A 12,683-nucleotide genomic window follows, 5' to 3' on the forward strand; every position below is an offset into this window, starting at 1 on the left:
ATACAGATTATAAGGCATGAAATATTTACAATTAGCCCTCCTATTTGCATATCCACTAGTAGTCAACATGACTTATAATTTCCCATAACTTCTAAGAATTATAACTTAAATACAGAAACTGAAATGTGCTACAATACCAAACTTATTTCTAAGTAAAGCTACTCCATCAACGGATAGCCAGAGTGGTCTTATCCGTTGAGGCTACAAACACTAGATATCTACTTAAGTGTTTTGCTTAACTTATCATCAAACTAATACACATATTCCTAACACACATCTCTCTATCCATCTCTCTCTCCACATCTATATTACTATCTCCTAATCTTACATTATGTGTCACCATCTCACATTATTTCTAGTTAGGGTTCCAATTGAACCCAAATTAAAGAACATCTTCGATTAATCAAAATCAAGCTTCAAGAAACCTAATTTATGAAGAAACTTGCTTGGTTTAGTTGTTTGATTGGATTTTGTTTATTCTTCATCTTGATTTAGTTTCTACTTATTATCGGGTTTGGTTTTTAATTTTGTTTTTTTCTTTTTTCAACAGGGTTGGAAAATATGGGACGGTTCGAAAATACAGGGGAAAATATGGGTTTGAATGCTAGATTGATAAGCTTGAAACTGAGGTTTGAACAACTGTTCTTGTGTCTATATGTGTGTATATTTATATGGGTTTGTTGAGATTGAATGTTATTTGGCATAAGTGATGTTCTTGGTAGATCTTGATTGATTTATATGAGTTTATTTGTTCTTGATTTTGTGTGGCAGATAAAGTGGAATTTTTTATGGTTTTATTGATGTTTCGAGTAGGTTGTTTGCTGCTGCTGTTGCTATTTTTAGAAGTTTATACGAGAATTTTCTAATGCTTTTGGTTGAAAGGAATGAATACCTTTAAAGTAGCACAAATGTTATTTGATCCTTGAAATATGTTAATCCTTCCCACCAGACAGAGCATAAGACGTTCTCGAGTTGGAAATACATCAGACGTTCTCGAGTTGGAAATTGTTTAATATCCACTTGAGGTATTGCCTAAATTTTCTGTTATGACAATGAAGTTTTTGTTGTCAGCTATTTTTTATTCAGATTGATCCTGCAAAGTACACGAGTATGTGTAAGATATACGATCCATTCATCAAAATTTATCTCAAGCATTCACTTTAATTATTGTATACTTGAGATAAATTTTGATAAATAGATTATTTCCCTTATAATTATTAAACGTGAGATATGTATTTGTTACTATGAAAGAGCAGTATCTTCTACACTAAGTCAGGCTCCCTCTGTTCATTATTAGTAGCGTGTACCCATTAAAGTTTTCCCTTTCAAAATATTGTGTTGAATTTAACAGTAGTCTATATTTCATGCCCACTGTTATACTCACCTATAGTATGAAAGAACTCATATTATTCATTTATGATTTCTACCCATGTTTTGAGTAGTCAATTTGTTTTTTTTAAACAGGATAGGAATGGTAAACCAAGACGTGCTAGTACAAGGCTTGTTGCTTTCTATGTAAACTTCTACATTGGTAATTGAGCTATCATTACACCAAAATTTGGGGATAAAAATGGGATGATGAAGTCGTCCGCGTCTTGTCTCTGGCATTTCCAGACCATGAACTAAGCAGTTCTTCCAATTTTTTCTTGTTTATACAATAATGTTGCAATCTTCAATTAAATTCATGAAGGCAAATGATACAATGTTTAAGGATCATAATTTATACTTTAATTATAGAGAGAATTTCATTTTGCATCCCTTATATTTGGCCAAAACTTACTTTTGTATACCTATTTTCATAAATTGTAGTTTGCATCCCCCTATTTTGAAATCCGCCTCAACATGCACCCTTTTTACCTAATTTTTTAGCCCTAATTACTGTCTCCAACAATATATCTCATCTTTTCTTTCCAATAATAGAATATATATGTTGTTGAAGACAAAAATTTGGGCAAAGCAATTGACAAAATTTGGCAAAAAAGGCGCAACTTGAAGCGAATTTCGAAGTAGGGGGATACAAACTGCAATTTATCAAAATAGGTATACAAAATTATTTTTTGGCCAAAAAACGGGGGTGCAAAATGCAATTCTCTCTTAATTCTAAATCATTTAAAATAACTTTCTCACTGCATTTGCATTCTAAAATATGTCAAAGATATGTAACCCGTACTTTTCATTTTTCAATAAAGGTAAATTCTGAAATAACTTTTATCTTTGAATTAAAGTTAGTTTACTTTTGGATATACTTTAAGAAAAGGTAAGATATTAATAATTGGTTCTGATTTCTCAACATCTCTTCCTTGTTAGTCTAAAAGCTTGGAAGTCATTTTATGCTTTTCTTATTTTTTTTGCTTAGAGTATTAAACATTTTTCACCCGATACCTATTTATTTGTTATATCATTAGCTCTAAGGTGTGCACTCCGAAGACATGATCCTGGAAATGTAGATGCCCAGGTCTTACTTGTTAATAATATATAGAGATATTCAGCATATAAGTGTGCCCTTAGTTAAACTCGTGCAAATGATTAGTAGCAAATAGCTCGATTATCTTGTGGGCAACTAATTTCAAATAGCTCAATATTAAGGGTTTTGTTTGAATAATACTATTAAGCAAGTCAAATGGTGAATTAGCCTGATAATAACAATCCAGAGAATCACCCTGTAATGGCGGTTGTTGCTGTTGGTGGTGAATCAAATTGGGATTATATAAATCTCTTTTTTCTCCGTCCCATTCTCGCTATCGTATTTGTGTTCAGTTTACTTATTCTAGGTATGTTTATCTTGTGGGCAGCTAATTTCAAATAGCTCAATTCTTAAAATGACTTACAAAGAATAGTAAGTCATGCACCTCCAGTTTGCTAATTTTTTTAAACTTGCAGTGTGCTTGAGGCTGGAATTGTCCCACATATTGCTCCTGTTTTCATGCCACCTGGCCCCATCCAAGCTCCTGTATATTATGATTATGGACAATATCAGGCAACACATCTGTAGGACTTATGGAAGTATCTTTCTATGGCCTGTAACACTTTTCATAATGTATAATTTGATTATTTTTCTAGCTTAAGTTAAATTGATTACAATATCATTGCTCTGCACCTTCTGATAAAGTTTTAACTTAATAACATCTTTTTAATAACAAATATTGGTAAATTTGGTTTAATCAACCTTCACGATGAAAATTTACTGTGTTTAAGTGAGATTCTGTCGGTACATCGTGCTAGAACAAGCCAGAGGTCAACATTACTATTTTTGCTTCCTTTAAGTTTTCTTTCTATTTTATCTTTCTTACCGAAAGAAGTCCACCTTTGTAGGCAAATCAGAAAGTATCAAAGGTTGTGCTGCTTAAGGATTTGCATATGGAAATTGACCAAATGAGACAAGGTTTGAGTGACATGAAATCCTGTATTTCCATTTTTTCTTTTGTTTTGTGATATAAGTTTCACACTTTACAGCCTATGTATTTGAATAATATTGTTCACTCCCTGTGTTATTGTTTGATTTGCTCCTGAGAAGGCAGATAATGATGAGACTTGCAAACAAGAGTTGACGAAAGTTTCAGAAAGGCTTGGAAAAGTTTAAGGCGAGACAAATATCTGTTTGTTTTGTTGATCAGAAGCGTGGTAGAGAAAATAGGAGCTGACATGACAAGAAGACTAGCCTGCATGAAAGGGGTTGACTTGAGTACTAGGAATATGGTTGATTTTAAACATTGAGATTTGTTGTACTTATCACCGGAATGGTTTGTTTAGAATGATAGACGTATTTGAGATAAGTTGTACACATTTAGAATTTGATGATCTTGAATTAAATTGGATAATAATGTATATGTATTGGTTGAGTTTTGATAATCAAGTTTTTTCAGTATTGTGGTTAAAGTATTGTATAATATTCGATGTTAATATAGGGATATCAACACATGTAAAAAGGGCAATAACATCAATTCTAGAATAAACAATCGACGTCTATTTTTGAAATTAACATTGGTTATATTAAAGAAAATGATGTTAAAATAGGTTTTTAACAACGGTTACATATATATAACCGATGTCTAACCTGATATTTGACATCAAATAACCGATGTCTAAGGTGTTTTTTATAGTAGTGGCCAAATACTACCACAAAGAAAACAAGGATTTTGTGGTTTATAAAATACTGATCTACCCCTAACATCAGACTCAGGAATAGCAGTTTTCATTTTCTTACTCCTCCTGCATGACATCAGAATCTGTCATGTTCTCATCAGTTTCAGAATCAGTATCATCATCAGGATTTGATGATGAATCATCAGTATCTGATTCTGGTAGATTGTTCTTTTTCCTTGCAACTTCAACAGACCTTTCTTTTGAAGCTTTAGCATTCACTTTCAAAGCAACTGATTTTCCTTTGCTGCTTTTCATCTCCTTCTTTTGCTGGACTTCCATGTCATGAGTTCTCAGCATGCTATAGACTTTATCCAGAGTGATTATTTTCAAATCATACTGATGTCGTATAATTGAAGTCTGAGTCTCCCATTCTTCATTCAAGGCTCTCAGAAACTTAGTATTTGAATCCTCTTGATCATACACCTTTCCCACCAAAGACAGATTGTTGAGCAGGGTGAGAAATCTGCCATAGATTGTGGAGACCCTGGCTTCATATAAACTACCTTGTCTTACACCAGTCAATACAGTCTTGTCATCAGACTTGCTGACAATTTCACAATGCTCCTCATAGAAGTTGACATGGTAACCTCTGTCACAGATTTGACTTACACTTATCAGATTATGCTTGAGTCCTGCAACTAGAGCTACATTCTCAATGATGACATTTCCAACTTTGATTTTGCCATATCCCAAGATTTTTCCTAAGTTTCCATCTCCATAAGAAACGTTTGGGCCAACCTTCTCCTCAAAATCTGATAGCAGGGTTTTATAACCAGTCATATATCATGAGCATCCATTGTTCAAGACTAGAGCATTACTCCTGTAACCCTGCAATCAGTAATTTGAATCAGTAAGTGTTTTAAGGACCCAGACTTGCTTGGATCCTTTGGCCTTTTTAAGTTTGTTAACATATGCAGCAGAAGACTTTTTATCAGAGTTTATGTTAACATCCTTACTATCAGCATTTATACATGCAGAAACAGATTTTGCTTTAATTAAAGAAGGTTTCAGTTTATAATAATCATAATACAAACTGTGATACTCTTTATATGTATAAATAGAATGCCAAACACTTCCACAATGAAAAAAAGGACTCTGTGGTTTATATCTTACTGTTTTATTCCTAAACTTTGCTTTGGAAGAAACAGTATGTAATAACCCCAATTTTTGAGAAATTTTGAAACCCTTATGAATAGTGTTTTTGCTGAACGAGAAAACTTTTCATGCCACGCTATGTAGGGGTTCTGTTATTGATCTTATGGGATATTATTAGTACTCTATGTGGTATATAAGTGTATGTAAAGATCGTCAGAATCCAATTCCGAACACTTTGATTTTTCCCGGAAATCCACAAGATACGGAGAGAATTGAGTATAAGGTAACAGGATAAAAAGGATTGAAATTAAAGGATTATAGGAGAGGATCATAAAAGGAATATAATATATTGAGAAAGGTTAAGGGAACCTAAGTAATAAGATCCCGGGTATGATCCCTCAAACGATAAACGAGAACGAAAGATAAGCGAACCGTAAAACAAATAAGTGACCAAGAGACAAGCTTGTACAAGAAGCCAGGGATTGTGACATCATCAAACCACAAGGTGTGGACAAGTGGGAGCATAATGACATGTGCAAGGTGACACAAGCATGACATAGAAGGGAAGGAAGTGTGGTTGAATTATAACCACACAAAATCAAGGTTAATTAAGTCATTAACCAAAAACAACACAAAAATCAACCAACCAAGCAAATCATTTCATTTTCATCAAACAAAACACAAAAATATCTTCTTCCCAAGCTAGCTCTCGGCCCATTTCTTAAAATTTGAAGATCCAAGCTCCACCACTTACTATTTAGCAAGGTAATTATCTAAGCTTCCCCATGGATAGTTACATACTTCCTATAAGTTTAAGCTTCTAATTCCAAGCCAATCTTTTTCTATAAATCAAGGAAGAAGATGGTGAATAGTAACCTTCAAGAAATAACTTTAGTTTTCTTGAATTTTTATGAAAGATTAAGGTTATACAAGCAAGGATCAAGGTTCTTTTAGGCATTCAAAGCTCTTGGGTTGTGTTAGGAAGCTTCAAGGAGGTATAAACAACTTTCACCTTTAACTTATAGTTTGAACTTTGAGTTTTGATGAGTTTATGGATGGATTAATGTATATATAGAAATATCCATGTATGTATAGCAAGATCCATGTATGATAGATGGTTTGGTTGGATTTGTGGTGATTTTGGATATGAATCTTGGTTAATGGTTAATGAATCTTAAGTTATGGTTAGTAGATCATGTTTGTGGTTGAATAAGTTGGAAAACCTTGAGATTATGGACTGACTTTGCCTTGATATAAGTTGTGTTTGAGGTATTGATGATGTTTGGGTGGTTTGTAGTGAATTGGTAAAGAATTGGAGTGGTATAAATATTGGTAATCGCGTAAACATAGCCGTCGTAACGTCCGATTTTCTTTAGACTGTTTTGTGCATAACATTAGGACCCGAGAACCCCCTGCTAGATTGTGACCACTGCCATGTTTAGATAGCTCATGTTACGAGCTTCGTTTTGATATGTAGTTCGTTCGATTCCGATTTACGGTTTAGGAGAAACGACCGTTTCAAGTAACGGCGTTTCGCGAACGAAACTTTTTCCCTCGCCTTACTTTGAAATGTAGGTTAAAGACCAAAAAGGGTTAATTAATGCATGAAACATTTATGGTAAGTGTTTTAGGCAGTTGGTAAGTCACTCGCGAAGGAATCGCTTTAAAACTCGTAAAGGTTAAATTATTAAAAATGGTGGAGCCGAGGGTACCCGAGTGACTTAAGCGAATCAGTGAGCGCAAAACAAGCGTTAGAGTCTAAGTTAGTTAAAGTATAGATTCACAAGTGACTTTGGTTTAATTCCAACTTACTTGTTGTTTATAGGTTACCAGACTCGTCCCGAGCCATTCGTAACCCCAGTCGCTCAGGCAAGTTTTCTACCCGTTATACTGTTGTTGTGATGTAAATATATGTATATGCATTATCTTGTGATATTGCATGATTGTTTATATTAGCAAATGTTGCAATATATTGAAGCATGCTGCTATGGTATATATATGCATGCCTGTTTCATATTCTTTCAATATATATCTGTTGGTTCAGTTGATAATACCTATGCTAGAGGATAGTTGTATCTTGCATATACCCTTAGTATAGGGACCCAAAGGTGAAAATATTTTCTAAAACCGGGAGTCGAGGATCCCGAGTAGATTTTATATGGATATGGATATATATATATATATATTTATATATATATATGGTTATAGTTTTCCAAACTATTAATCGAATAAGGTTTATTCGATAACTTTAAACTTCATTTTATTATTGAATATTATTTGAATATTCATTCGAAGGCTTATGACTCTTTTATATTATTTATGAATATTATTTGAATATTCATTTGAGGATCTATGACTCCGATTATGTGCTGTAATATATTCTTTATTTTATTAAAGAATAAGGTGTAAATAATCAAACTTATTTTCGGTTATTCAAATAAAGATAATACTTTTATATAAGTATATCTTTGGTTATTTAATATTCGTTTAAGTATAAGTTTTAAAACTTCTACTTCAATTATTTTTATAAAGATTATTCTTTATGGGAATATTAATTAAAATAATAATATTCAGTCATTTTCTAAAATATTCTGGGGACTGATTTACTTCATTAAATCAGCCTTACTCCAAACACTCTTTAAAGTGTTTTCGAGTCTTCAAAATGATTTTTAAAAGTCAGAGCGGATCCCAAAACTCATTTTTATATTTAAGATCTTCCTTTTAAGGGGATTTAAATACTCGCTCAAAACCTGGGGAATCCGGCTCTGTGGTGTATTTTATATTCGCAACAAGGTTGCAGATTTGGTAAATGAATTGATTACTTGCCCAACGTTCGGGAAGTAAGCCCCTCTCATTGAGTCGGCATAAGCGACAGGCCGGGGTACGGTCTATTATTGTGTAAGTGGCTCAGTGGGAGTCCATCAAATGCATAAGTGGTTGAGTGGCAGTCCAGCATAGGTCTTAATTATGACCAGGGTGATGACCAGTGGGGAATTCGTCCATCTACTAGTAGAAAAGGTTACTTATTGGTATCTTTGCCTGATCAGCGAGATATCGGGTTTATGCCAAAATTCTTTTCCTTTCCAAAATTCATTGGATGTTTCAAACTCTGTTCATACTTTGCATAACAGAGGTTCCAGGAAATGTTTAAAGGGATATATGTATGTGGATATATATATATCGGGACTAAATAAAGTATCTCATAACTTTTTCATTCAATAATATTTCAAAGATTGAATCTATTCAAGTCTTATCTTGTGGTCTCATCAGTGGGATGAACTTTTGAAATTGATTATAACTTGAACGGTGGTAGTTCAAGTAGTATTTGGGAATGATATAAGTGTAGTGAAGTATTTGGTAACCTCATCTTTTAAACTTATATCTAATTAATAATTGTCTTATGAATGACAAAGATTTTCAGAAAAACGTTGAGACAAGGTTAGATATATGAGATCACCTTGCAACGATATTTTTTTTTATATACAGTTATACACTGGGACTTTGTGTATATTATGCATGGAAGAGGACTTCCAATATTTTGAAAAGTATATATGTATATATACTGAATATTTTGCGACTTCATCGCATTAAGATATCGAACTTGGTTCATTTCTTTTGACCAAGACTTTCATGAGTATTATGAGTAGGCTCATATATTGTAAATCATTATACATATTATTTTGGTGGGCTTGCTGCTCACCCTTGCTTTATTTCTTCATCACACAACAACAGTTAGGAAAAATGGCCAGACCCCAGCAGACCCAGCGCAAGCGCGTGGGAAGCGTCCCGCGTCTTCCCGTTGATGTTGTAGCTGCTATAGCTGCAGAGGTAGATCTATTGTAGATCAGACCATCTACTTTTGAGAATCAATTATGTATAATTATAACTTGTGGCAGATAATGGCAATTAACTGTAAATTTATCAAGTAATCATTTTGGGTTGTAATAACTTTTAAATTGTGGATTCAAAGACTTGTACTTATTTAAATTTCATCTCTGAGACTATAACGGGTTGTGGTGTGTGTTAGTGTGGGGTCACAGCATAAGGTTATTTATTATTAATTAAGTGAAGTGATATTGTGGAAAGAAAGACCGTGACGACCCGGATCCCCGACCCCGGATCTGGGGGTGTTACAGAAATGGTATCAGAGCTAAGCGTTATAAACCTCAGAGATGATGGGGCGTAAAGATAATAAGTTCACTAAGATAATAAGAACTCTTGCCAAGTTCATAGTCGGGCTACCTAACGTAGCACTGACAGTTAAAACCCTTATGGGAACCCTTATAAATATCGTGATAGGAGCGTAGTTCGTTATCGTATATGGTAGCGGGACTCCGAACCCTGAGGTTGAGGAGCAACATCGCGATGATATTTTATTACTAATTGGAGATCGGATTGCGGATCCGATAGAGTGTCCTAATGCAGGACCGGATGATGTTGATAGTGAGGATGTAGCGGTTGATGATGTTGTCCTAGAAGGGATAGTTATTGAGGAGGATCCCATGGAGGATCCTGACAAGAATGAATAAAGGACCACTGAGGAATTGATGACCATGGTTAGGGAAACTACCAGAGGTAGGATTGGCCGGTCACTACCGGAGGTTCGTTCAAGTTGTAAAGATAGTAGCCCCTTTAACGCGGCTTACTCGTAAGACTGAGAAGTTCGAATGGACAGAGAAATACGAGAAAAGATTTTAACAACTGAAGCAAAGGTTGGTGGCGGCCCATATGTTGGCGTTGCCGGATGAAAAATGAGATTTTGTGATTTGTAAGTGACGCTTCGCATAAGGAATTAGGGTGCTTCTTATATAGCACAGCAAGATAATCGCGTCTGCGTCAAGACAATTAAGGAAGTATAAAATTCGATATCCCCACCCATGAGCTTGGGCTCGTGGCAATAGTTTTTCCCTAAAGATTGGAGGCACTACTTGTATGGAGAGAAGTGCAAGATTTACACAAACCATAGGAGCTCTAGTATATTTTTGCGTAGAAAGAGCTCAACATACGCCAGAGGAGGCGGTTAGAGCTAATCAAGGATTACGATTATGAGATTCTTTATCATTCGGGGGAAAGCCAATATGGTGGCTGATGCCCTTAGTAAAAAGGAGAGACTCAAGATGATAATGCCTTTTGGAGAGTTTATAAGAGATTTTGAGAAAATGGAAATAGAAGTGAAGGTAACCGGAGCCGGTACCGAAAAGCTGTTTGAGATTGCAATACAGCCCGAATTATTGGAAAAGATCATATTGTGCCAGAAAAAGTTATGAATGAAGGTAGAGAGCCAACAACTAGATAAAAGATTAATATCGAGAAAGATGATAAGGGAATAATGAGGTATTCCTATAGAATTTGGGTTCCGAAAGTTCAAGAGTGTAAGGATGAGAACTTAGATGAGAGCCATAGTTGAGGAATAAGATTTAGAGCAAACCCTGAACGCGATAGTCAGGGAGGTCGCCATCAAGATAGAAGGAACCCATGACATAATGGAGTGGAAAATGAGGATTTTAAATTAAAAGATGACCCCGATTATGGGGAGTAGGATGAAACATTTCATAATAAGGAAACAGAAAGTCGAGTAAGGAAAGGAGACCCGAGACGGTACTCCTATACGGCAATTCATAGACCTGTCTAGACAGAACTTAGACTATTATCCCCAACCACCACTTTGAGGAAACAATGCGGTAGGAAATTCTGCATGACCTTTAAGTCGTTAAGCTCTCAGAGTTCCAAGGAACAGGTTGACCCAGTCGAGGCAATAGCCTGGCTAAAGGAAATAGAGGAATCAGTTGAGATTCTAAATGATTGACGAATCACAAAAGACTATTTTTATCACTTACCCTCCTAAGAGAGAGGCCACCTGCTGGTGAAAGACCAAGAAAGGCACGGAGCCAGAGGATAGAATAAACTGATTTAAGTTCAGTCAATTGTTTTCGGGAAAGTAATTCCCAAGGTTATGGAGATAGTGTAAAAACTTTGGAGCTAGAACAAAAGTGGATGAGTATGATGAATTATGAATCTAAGTCGTAAAAGTGGTCAAGATTCGTTCTGAGGACACGAATCCAGAATGACGGGATGTTTGAAATCAATGCTTATATTGTGATTGGTTTGTGAAATAATGATAAGAGAAAGGAAAATAAAAAGAAACTGAAGTGGAAAGGAATATAAAGGCAATAGAGTTTGAGGAATGATAAGGGAGTTGGGTATGAGGAAACCCTAAAGACTCATAGCAATAGAAATAGAAAAGTATGTAATCGTCAGGATGATGATGATCCACCATGAGTTAAAATTGATGGTTGAAGGCATAAGAGATACATATATTGTACCCCCTTTAAGTTGGGAGGATTCGAGGAAACCTTGAGATAATTCGAAGGATAAATAATGAGACGCGGATAGACTGAGGAGACAAGAAAGTAAGAAATCAGGAAAAAAAAAATTTGGATGAAGGAAGTGACCTTCAATAATGTGAAATGTAAGACCGGTGGCTCGATACCCAGAAAGGGAGACGCCAGGTATGAGAGATATCCCAACATTGAGATGACTGTGGAGATAAACAACAAAAGTAAATAAGGAATTATTAAGAAGAGGTTCACGTTGAACATGACCAATATCTTCCAGAACATCCATGTTATCGTTACCAGATTAGGCAAGAAAAGCGGATAACCGTTGTTATCTTTTGGAGGCCATTTTGATTAACCTCATTTTGTATACAGATGTTATTGTGAAATTAGGCATTTACTATCGAGGTGGGAATGATTGAATAAGATACCCATATCAGGGATATATGACTTTATTTATCCATGGAAGGATGCTTGTACCTTTTTAAAGGTGGAATTAAGGATAGAACATCGGTAACTTAAAACGAATCCTAGGGGAATGCATAAAGGTTGGCATTTCACCCTTAATAGGGATAGTATGAGTTTTGACAGTATGAATTGGAAAGGATTAAGGTAATAATAACCTTTAAGGATCAGTGGAGAAATTCTTCAGAAGTATATAGACAATGGTTCTACTATTAGTAAATGGTATTGTGATATGCCCTGTATCTAGGGAATACAGGAGGAACGATTGAAGGATAACCTTAGAGGTTTTATAAGGAAAAAGGTAATATTCAAAATTCTCAAGAATGGAAATGGGGATAAAGGAAATATGACGTAATTATAATGATGCCAAGTGGGGCACGTGTTAAACCACGAGAAAGTATGGATCAAACCAGTAAAGGTTGAAATTGTTCTAGGCAATTAGGACTTAAGATAAAAGATGTTCTAAGTATAGTTGAGAGTCAGTCGTGACAGTGATTAACCTCTAAAGACTGAGGCAATAACTTATGGAAAAATGGTGAATTTTTTTTTTACTCATCAGATTTTAAGGAATACATCTTCACATAAGCTGTGATTGAAATGAGGTAGAAAATTATTTGGAGGTGGTTAAAATGACATTGACTGTAA

This window comes from Apium graveolens, chromosome 1 (assembly GCF_009905375.1).
Source record: "Apium graveolens cultivar Ventura chromosome 1, ASM990537v1, whole genome shotgun sequence".
NCBI classification, from domain to species: Eukaryota; Viridiplantae; Streptophyta; class Magnoliopsida; order Apiales; family Apiaceae; genus Apium; species Apium graveolens.